Raw genomic sequence first — 10,787 nt, 5'->3', positions numbered from 1 at the left:
CGCACGGCCCTGTCGGAGCTTGGCAAGTCTGCACAGCCTGGTTGGGCTCTGAGCTTCTGAGGGTAGACCTAAACTGGAGCCTCTTAGTCCAAGCAGACAGAGGGGTGAGGCCTCAGTCATCAGCTTCACCCACAAGTCAACAAGTTCCTGACTTTGGCTTAGGCATCAGGGAAAATGGATTGTTTCACACCAAGGCAATGTGCAGGAGAGGAGCCAGAGTGTGTAGGACACAAGTGTTAGGATCTCAGGGTTATAATAAGGGGAGACAAATGACCACAATAACTAATACTACTTCTTACACATCAGATTAGCAAAGGTGGCAGGATGCATGTGTTAGTCTTTTCTGTTACTATGACAAAATACCAGAGTCAGAGTGTTTATGAAGAAAAAAGGTTTGCTTAGCTCACAGTTTGGGAGGCTGAAAAACCAGTCTTTGACAGTTTGGAGGCTTGTCTTTGTTTAGATCTGCTGAAAGTCCCGTGGCAGATGGTACCATGGCAGAAACATGTGCAGGTGAGATCATGTGGCTAGATAGGAAGCTATAGGGAAGGAGCAGCCAGGGTCTCCCTCTCATAACAACCCCCTCATGAGAACTAACTTAGGGTCCCCCAGGAACCATGCTAACGGCAAATGTCAACATGACCAGTGACCTACTTGCTCCCACTGGGCTTCACCTCTTGGAGGTTCCACCACCTCTTGACACTGGCATACTGGGGACCAGGCTTCTGAGACAATGTACCCTTGGGGACAACTACAACCAAACTGTAGCAGTGTGAGGGACGGCCAGAGAGAAAGCTGGTAGAAGACGGGAGAGCAGTGGGCGGCCCCGGGCAGGCTGGAGAGCGCTATCCTGAAGGCTGGAACCCTGTTCCCCAGCGCAAGCTCCAGAGGCCCCCGCAGGTGTGTGGGCAGTTCACGGCTGCGCTGCTCCTGCCTGGGGAACAGCCCGACGTCTGGACCGAGTAGGGGCTGCTCCTAGGGGGAATATTTATTTCACAGGAGTGAAAACAAACAGGCCAGAACTCCATGTGTCCACGTGGACAATCCCCCAAACAATGTCAACTGACAAGGTCTACAGCAAAACACTCCCCGGTGTTGGAGTGACATCCACAGGGAGTCAAATTTAGCCCCACGTGAGGAAGGAGTGGGCTCCAGGCTCAGCAGAGCGGGAGGGCGGGCTGGATGGAGACCAAGGGCGGAGCCCGGGCTGCGTCTGAAGCGCCTTCTGTCTTAAGCACCGAGACTACATGAAGGAGGCGTCCTTTGGGTTTTCCCTGGTACATTTTCATATGCAGGAGACATTTTGTAAGAAAAAAAATTTTTGAAAGAAAGAAAAAAGAGTCACTGTAAGGGAGATGAACTTAGAGCCATCAGAGAAGGTCACTTCCAGTGTCCACCCATCATGGCTGAACAGTGGGCGTCCAAGCCAGCATCGTCTGGGCTCCTAGGCGGGCAGATTCCTGAGTAGCTCAGTGCTTAGCTGTTAAGAGCAGCTGCCTGTTGAGAGCCACAGCCAAAGGGGCCCCAGCAAACTTTCAGACTGCCAGCTGATGATTGGCTCACAGCGCCCCAGCAACTTCTAGCTGATTGGCTCCTCTGCGGTGATGCTCATTGGGCTGTTTCCCCGCCCTTTCAGACTACGGAGCTGCTCATTGGGGGACTTTTTTTTTGGCTCCACCCACTGGACCCAGCCAATTGGCCTCAAGAGTGACGTTGTTTGGACCTGGGAGGTAGGAGGTCACCATGGTGGGGTCCTCTTGAACGGGATTAGTGCCCTGGTAAGAAGAGCCAGAGTCAGTAGCTGTCTTCTGCCATCTGTGACGGGAAGGGCCCACAACAGAACCCATGTGTGCTCACACCCTGATCTCAGATTCCAGCCCCCACAACTGCCAGAAATAATGTCCACTGTTGACAGGCTGCTGAGTTCCTGGCATTTTGTCATAGCAGCCCGAGCTGACGGACACCTTCTGTTGTGGCCTTATGCAGAGGCAGAGGGAGCTGGCACATCTGGCAGCTTCAACGTGTGCCTGAGCTCCAAAACCAGGATTTGGACTCGTGTTCCTGGTGTGGGGCTCTTGGAGCCACAGAGTGGAGGGGCGGGACTGTGCAGATGGGCATCCAGGGGTCAGCTGGCTCCTGTGGTAGCTGGTGTGCACGAGGAAAGGCATCCCTGCCACAAGATGGCTCCAAATTGCTGAGCCAAACCTCCCAGCCGCTCACGTGGGCATTGGGACTCCTGTGTCTGGCCACCCAGACGGTAGAGGATCCAGTTGGAGCAGCGCTAGCTGCTGTCTTCGGTTACACAACCTTCCCCACTTCAAAGCTCTTCTGATGTCCACAGCTATGGCTGTCTATGTCTATGAGTCCTAGCTGAGTTGGCTGAGTGACCTGGTCAGGTAGACATGGCCACCCAGGCAGGACACAGGGGAACTTTGGGCCACGCCCACATAGCTAGTAAGTTGCAGCAATGGACGCTTCTGCCAGATTTTAAAACTCCGCTGCCTTTTCTTCACTCTGTCCCTCCCCAACCTCCTCTGTGGCACTGGGGATTGAACTTGGGTCATTTACCACCAAACTACATTCCCAGTCCTTTAAAAATTTATTTTACTTTATTTTTGAGACAGGGTCTCACTAAATTTTTGAGGTTCCTGCTAATTTGCCCAGGCTGGCCTTGAACTTGGGATCCTCCTGCCCCGACCTTCTGAGTCACTGAGGTCACAGGTATGGTCAGGCGCCCGGCCCTTTACCTTTCAATCAACCTTATCATCTTAGAAACAAAGTCAGCACAGTTAACCACCCCCTCTCCCCTCGGAACTGTTTCTTGGGTGTAGGTGTTCAGGAAAATCAGCTGACCCAAGATACCACTGTCGCCAGTTAGAAAATACTACACTTGGCTTAAAGTTGCCAAGCGCGTTCTCCCGCAGGGACCGGAGCCTTGCTGTGGAGGGCGTGGGCAGCAGGGGGCGCCGGTGCTCTTCCCGCCGCGCTGCCTCACGACCTTGGAGCGCAAACCAGAGACCAGGAGCCGGTGGGTGGGCCTGGGTGGGCCTGGGTAGGCCCTAGCCTTGGGAGTCACAGATGAGGGGCGCGCGCAAGAGGCCCCCTTGCACGCGCTCTCTAGGACCCCCGTGGCATGTATCACAGATGCCTGTCACCACTGCCAGATGAAGGGTGGGGGTGGGGATTCCGAGGTCTCTTATGAAGCCAAGGGCAGCTTGGATGGTCCCCATGGATGTTCCCTCTAGGGGACAGGCTTGTCACTCCCTGTGGGCTCCTTGTCCCTGTCAAGAGGCGTTGGAAGGCTCCAGGGATTGCAGGAGGTTCCAGGGGGTGTGATCGGCTGCACGGGTGGAAGTGAGTCAGGGAGGAGGCTGGGGCAGCTGCGGATGGGGGGCGCCCTTCTGCCGGGTCCCCTGGGGAATGAAAGGGCTATCAGCTCCCCCTAAGAGCACATCCTAAGGGAAGGATGGGGATGGGAAAGGAGAAGGGGCCGTGCAGTGTTTTAATCTGAAAAGTGGCTTGCTGTTTTAGTGACATTAATAACACAGGGACCACCAGGACAGTAATGCTAATTGTTCAAAAAATGTAAATCAAATCAAACCACCTAGTGAGACTCCTTCAACGGTCCTCCACTGCGTTTAGAGGACAGTACAAACTCCTGCTCAGGCTCAGTGAGTCGTTTCTGCACCTGGCCTTTGCTGCTTCATATCATGTGGCCCCCCATCCCCTGCAGCCCCTTCCCCTGCACCCTCCCTGTGCCCTGCTGCAGCCACAGGCAGCTCCCTTCTCTGCCTTCCATATGGAAGGCAAGTTTCCCCAGCTCCTCAGGACCTTTGCACGTGCCCCTCTGGGATGGGCAGCCTCCTGCTAGGACCAGCTCTTTCTCCCTCTGCAGTGAAGTCCTAACCACGTACCCAACAGAACCCCTGTTGCTGCACTTCCCCTTGGCCCTTTCCCAGTCCTGTTCTGGCCTCTGCCTCTATCTTTACCTGGGGGGTTAGGGTTAGGGTTAGCCCCCAGGAGGGGAGGGGAGGGAGGAGCTTTGCCTTCCTCTCCCAGGGCCTGCCTTGAACAGTTGCATGACCATGTGGGCTGCCTTCACGGCAGGAGAAGATGCTGGGGACACTGTGGCACTCAGGACTGCCACGTTCCTTCAGCTCGGGAGGCCTTGGCAGGCGTGTACCCTCTGATCGCCTTCAAGGCACAAGAGGGCGCTTTAAGCCTGGCCGTGAAGAGGGGCCAGCAGAACCTTGAATTTCTCCCCTCCTCTTGCTCTCAGACCTGGAAGGGAGGGGACAGCAGGACAGGTCCCACAGGAGCTCAGCAGGGGGCTCTGTTCTCCCCAGGGGTGGGCCAGCAGTCAATGGCCTCCTCCCCGGTGGAGGAAGGGGACTCTCGCTGCCATTCTGACAGCAGCAGCTGCCCCTGTGTGCCAGGTCTGCTTGATGGTCTCAGCCACGTGCGCTGGACCTCCCCGGCTGGAGAGGGTGCAGAGGAGGCATGTGAAGGTGCCAGGCTAGGGTTGGCCAGCCAGCTCCTGGAGGCAGAATGGGTTTGACATTGTGGAAGGGCTGTTTACACACTCACTCTCTCATACACACATTTGTTGGCGGGAATTGAACCCAGGGCCTTGCACCTGCTAAGCGCATGCTCTACTACTGCGCTGCGCCCCAGCCATCGTAATGCAACTCACACCCAGGAGGCAGGACGCTTCCTCCTTGGATTTCCCCTCAGAACTGAACTGCTTTGGCTGTGTGTGTGTGTGTGTGTGTGTGTGTGTGTGTGTTGTGTGAGTGGGAGGTGGTGGGGATATTGTATAGAAGCTTTAGAATTTTGTTTTTTGTTTCTATGAAGAATGTCATTGGGAATTCAATAGGGATTATGTGGAGTCTGTTGCTTTGGGTCATATGGACACTTGAACAATATTAATTCTTTTGATCCATTAGTATGTTAATTTTTTCATCAATGTTTTATGGTTTTCAATGTGTAGGCCTTTCACCTCTTTGTTAATTTATTCCTAATTAATCAGCTTTTTATGCTATCATACATGGGTTTGTTTTCTCTTTTTTTGTCTAGGTAGTTATTTGTATATAGAAATGTCAAAGATCTTTATATGTTGATTTTATATCCTGAAATTTTATGAATTCAGTTATTAGATTTAACTTTCTCTGTGTGTATGTGTATGTGTATGTGTGTGTGTGTGTGTGTGTGTACTCCTTGGGGTCTTCTTCGTATGACCACGTCACCTGCAGGTAAAAGGGATTTATTTCTTGCTTTCCAAGTGGCTCTCTTTCCCTGTCTAACTGCTCCTGATGACGACTCTTGTACTCTGTTGAATAGAAGTGGTGAGAGCATGTCCTTGCCTCGTGCTGACCTGAGGAATAAGCTTCCAGTTTCTCCCTTTGTTCACCATGTCACCGTGGGTATGACACTGACACACGTGGGCACATTCACACCACAGTGTGGGCCTGGGGCGAGTGGGTGGTGGGAGCACAAAGGGAGTGGCCCCTCCTTGGAGTCCTGGGAAGGACCGTGCGTTGGTACAAGTTGACAGGTGAGTGGGACTCCAGAAAAGAGAGGGAAGGGCATTTAGACAGGAAAGAGAGCATGCGCAGGCGCAGGGCCGGGAAGAGCTGGGCTCGGGGAAGACAGGACCCCGGGTGGTGGAGATGGGCTCTACTGAGGCGGGAAGGCTGGTGGCCAGAGGTGGGTGGGGCACATAGGTGGAGGCCAGGTGGTGAAGACCACATAAGGCATCTGGAGTTAATGAGTCTAATTCTGTTGGTTGGGTTAATAATTATTAATGTGGATCAGAATGAATCCTGGGAACACGAAGGGCAGAGCATTGGCTGGATGGGCCCCGGAAGACAGCACTGCCCAGAAGCTGCTGGAAGCTCTGGCAGCCATGCAGGCAGAAAGCAGGGAGGATCTGAGTTAGAGAGGGGCAGAGGTGACAGACAGAAGGGGTGGCTGTGGACCCACCTCGGGGTAATGGAACATCAAGGCTTCTGTTGGTTGGGGACTACGTGGCCCTATCATCAGCTCACAGTTCTTCCCGGCTCCCCTGCTCCATTGCCTGGCTTCCCTGTGGACAGAGGAGAGCTCTTGTTTACTCACGTGACCCACAAGTCTGAGGGCTGGAACAGAGTTCCCGCACTCCCTGCCTGACCAGAGGCTCTGAGTGAATTGCGGTTGGGTGGTCCTATTGGCTCCCTTCTGTGCCAGGAGAAGAGCAACTCCAGGGGGCGCTGGCCTGGGAATGAGAGAGACTTGGAGCCAACAGAACCTGATCTGCAGCTGAGGCAAAGCTTCCCAGCTCACTGTGGTAGTCAGCAAGAAATAGCTGTTTGCTGTTTTAGGCTGCTGAAATCCTGGGGCTGTTTGTTAGGTAGCATCATGGTAGCAAAACCTAACAAATACACCCACTTGGATTTCTTTTCTTTTCCCTCCCCCCTCCCTCCCCCCCCCTCTTTCTTTCCCTTTCTTTTTCTTTTCTTTCTTTCTTTTTTCTTTTTTTTTTTTGTTACCAGGGATTGAATTCAGGGGCACTCAACTACTATGCCACATCCCTAGTCCTTTTTATATTTTAGAGACAGAATCTTGCTGAGTTGTTTAGGGCCTTGCTAAGTTGCTGATCACTTTGAACTTGTGATCTTCCTGCCTCAGCTCCCGAGCTGCTGGGATTACAGGTGTGCACTACTGTGCCTGGCCACACTTGGATTTCTTAAGAGCAGCTTCTCATTTCTCCATTCTATCTCTGCATGGTGTAATAACAGTATCAGTACTGCTTTACAGATCAGGCAACTGAAGCTCTAAGAGTTCAGTAACTCTGTCAAGTTTCAGCAGCTAAAATGTCAGAGAAGGATTTGAATCCAGGACTGTCTTGGAACCCTACCCTCCTGTCTGTCTACACAGTGCTACCTCATGAATAAACCAACTTCTGGAAGAGACATATTGACTGTCAGAAGCCTTGTTGCTCCTGAGTTGGGGAGAGGAAGGATCAGGGGCTGACCTTGTTATTTGAAGAGGGGGTGTTAGAACCACCACAGTGGGTCTGGGCTCAAGGCAATGCAGATTTCTGCCCAGCTTCCATCCTTTGAAGCTGGTGCATGGGTAGGACTGGGTCTGGGGGCTCAGAGGCATCTTGTAGCCAAGGAGTGGAGCTTTTCCTGCTGTAAAGCAGAGTTGAGTCTTTTGATCTCAGCAGCAGCAGCAGCGAAATCCTGGCATTTTCCTACTGATTTTATCATTTGTCTCAGGGAAGCAAATCCCACTTAAAATATGTCTTCAGACAAAGGGAGATCAATGAGTTCAGACAGAAGACTATTTGCTGACCAGTGTAGGAAAACCGCCTTTGTGCTAAAATGTTCTACAAAAATCCTCTTAGTCCAATTTTGCAGAAACCAATGTGTGGAAGGACCATTTCCCACCCGTGTCCCCTGAGATCCGGGCTCTGCCTGGGATAAATAAAGAGGGGCTTATTAACCCTCTAGGTGGTTAGAATTCTGCCCAGGAGGCTGGCTCCTGAGGCTGGCTGGAGAGATGCCCCGGCTTCCAGCTGCTTTACCTCTGCCAGGCTCTTTAGACAACGTGGGAAAGAGCCCCGGTGAGACGGTGCAGCCAGTCCTGATGGGAAACCATGGCCCCATGACTCTGGAGCTCACTTTAGCACAGTCTCAGCAGCAGAGGGAAAATGCTGTCTCCAAGAGTGATGAGAAGCATGGTCTTTTGGATCACAGCTCTGGAAATTTGTATTACCACCCAGGCAGCTTCATGCCTCTGAGCCTCTGCTTGCACCATTCCCTCCATTACAGGATTCTCCTGTATCTCCAAGGTCTAGACAGGGGTTGTGAGTCACAGCTCAGTTCCTAGCTCCAACAGTAATGTTGTGCTAATTGGAAGAGAAAGCCCTTGCTCGGTGTACTTTATCATCTCCTGCTGGAACTTTCCTGTAACCATTATGCAAACCTACCCTGGCCACGACTTGTCATCCTGTACCCTCCCCCTATCAATGGGGCTTGTTGCATGAACGAGGGGATGGATTTCCGGGGTCAGAAGCATCTGAAGGCAAATGTAGAACTGTGTATGGAGCATGTGTGTACCTTTCTTGGCTGATTAAATCCTCTGTCCATTGATTTCACAGCACTGGGCAGATTCCCCTCCTCCGCTCATCTACCAGTGAAGATTTGTCAGGCACCCAATCTTTGTATTGGAGCAAAGAACCAAGACATGGAGACAGTTTCTTGATTCAAGGAGCAAGTGCCTGGAGGGCCAGCAGCCCTGCAGTGAGTGGTGAGATGCAGATACAGTGTCACCGAAGCTGCCATGTGAGCCAGCCCCTGCCCCCTGCTCAGCACTCCTGCTTGGTCCAGAAGAGGTGATTGCCATAAATCCCAGAGGACGCAGAGCCCGATCCCTGTGGCAGTCTCCAAGCAGTGTCGTGTCCAGCACTGAGAGGTAATTTCCAAACCCAAGCTCTTTGCTTGCTTCTGTGGGTGCAGTGGGGCTTCCTGCTCCTGGTCCCTCCTGCTCTCCTATCTACCTCTCCCATGCTCCCATAGCCTCACCTCTTTCACAGTCTTCCCTGGAAAAACACTGTCCCACTTTTTGACCCTTTCCTCACCTCACTGTCTCTACTGTGAAGATACACAGGGTCTTTTCCTTCTGGGACCCTTCTTTCCTCCTCTAGCCTCCAATAAAGCATCAACTCTGGGACTTGTCCACACAAAAGCCAGGGGAGAATCCTCCCTGGAGAGCAGCCAGGGGCAAGGTGTGGCACAGGTGTCGAGCAGGGAAGGAGGGAAGCTCAGAACACCTGTGATAGGGTCTGTTAGTCTCATCACATTCACCACTTCAACTACCACCATTCCCCATTTCCAGATGAGAAAACTGAGGCCAGGAGAGACCACATCATGTTCCCAGGACCCCAAAGCTGGGAAGTACCTGTTCTTCCTGCCTGCCATATCTTTCCTTCTCTGTCTTCTTCTTTGCCTACTTCACCTGTGATGCAAATGCAAAGAGAAACTACTCCAGGGAGGTTTTCACCAAACATCTTGTCTTGGCTGGCCCCCTCCTAGTGTGCCCTTATTTAACACTTTAAACTTGCTCCATAGCAGGCATCACAGTTGAAATTGTATGTTTCCTTGGATGATCCTTAGGTTAACATCTATCTTTAGCATCAGATTGCAAACTTCTAGAGGAAAGGAAAGTCATATCTATACCTCTCTCTGTATATACCCAGTGTGTAAATGGCATCTGAAATATAGTAAGTGCTCAATAAATATGTGCTGAATGCAAGAATGAATAGCCAAACTTCAAACCCCTGTCTCAAAAGTCCCAGTTCATCTCCTGCACCACAAGTTAGTGTTGTTCAGGAAGACAGAGGGGAAGCAGGTCATTTCAGGTTCTGGAATAACCACCCAGCCCATTTGGGGAAGTGCAAGTGAGTGATCAATTTTGCTTCTACTGCTGGTGCTGTCTCCACTGCAGGCTGCATGTGGAGCAGTGGCAGGAGAGAAGCAAGGGTGGTGGGAAAGGCATGGGCAGGATGTTGGAAAGATCTTGCATGCCTGGCCGGGGCTGGGACTCTCAGGGACACGGTCACAGCCAGGTTTTAGAAACAGCACCCTACCTGTGGTTCAGTGGTGGGTGGTCAGAGAATCAGGGCTGGAGGCTAAGATGGTGTCATTGTAATACAGGGCACAGAAGTCCCAGTCCTGCACAGGCGGCAATGCTAGAGAGGAGAGACCGGAGGAAGCATGGCTCTCCAGTTTCAGTTCAGTCACCCTGACAGCTGTCTTGCCGTGTCCAGCTGCAGGAAGCACTGAGAGGGAGGGGGGCTGCGGTGTTCAAGGCTGAGAATCTGGGGCACCTGCAGGTGCTGGTCCAGTGGCAGAGGGGGCAGCGGCAGGTGTGGTGGGAGGGAGGGGATGAGAAGCTCCTGTCCTGCTTGCAGACCTCACATGCTGCAGGTGTGTGTCCCAGGAGCAGGCTGCTCCCATCCACCTCCCTCCCTGCAGCTCAGCTGAGCTCACACCAGCAGCCAGACTGGAGTGGTTCCCAGTGGGACTTGTCCTCTGGGAGGTGCTCTGAGGGCTCCGAAGTCTGCTGTCTCTCTTCACTCTTCCTCCACCTGCTTTCCCCAACTGCTTAGACTTTGAAACACCTTTCCAGGACTCAGTTTCCTTTCCTGAAAAAACGCTGAGATTTTTTTTTTTAATCTATCCCTCCCAAGATTAAAACAAGAAGAGAATGTGAAAGTGCCCTCAGGAGGCAGCTCCAGCCTTTGGGGAGGGTCCTCCCCTCCCTTTTCTTCTGAGTTCAGTTAAAATTATTTTTTAAAGGAAAAATCACTCACAGGTTGGAAGTGGTGGGGAAAGGGCCTCCCTTCAAGGGGTCAGGGAAGCAATTTCGGAGGAGCAGGGTGGTCCAGGAGATGCTGTAGGAACTGGTGCCTTTTTCTGGATGGTGTCCCTGAGTCCTGACACGTGCAGAGATGTAGGAATAATTCTCTCACGTTTGCTGATGAAGAAACCAAGGCCAGGTGAAGTTAGATGGGGCGCTCAAGGTGGTGCAGCCAGGAATAAGTCTGGATTTGGGGCTCAGGTCAGTGAGAAATCCAACGCGGCCTTCTTCACCCTACAAAGCTTCCCCATCCCCCCACCCAGCTTCCCAAACTTGGCCAGGGCTGGGACCGCAGGCTGGGCCAGGCCAGGCACCTTCCCTGGCTCCGGCGAGGGTCTGGCACTGGCGCACCTCTCAGAGTGTGGGCTGCCCCTGGGCTCCGG

This window comes from Marmota monax, unplaced genomic scaffold (assembly GCF_021218885.2).
Source record: "Marmota monax isolate L192 unplaced genomic scaffold, Marmota_monax_Labrador192_F-V1.1 WCK01_AAM20220418_F8-fsc00009, whole genome shotgun sequence".
NCBI lineage: Eukaryota > Metazoa > Chordata > Mammalia > Rodentia > Sciuridae > Marmota > Marmota monax.
The sequence above is the reverse complement of the archived record's forward strand: the minus strand, read 5'-3'. Positions refer to the sequence as shown.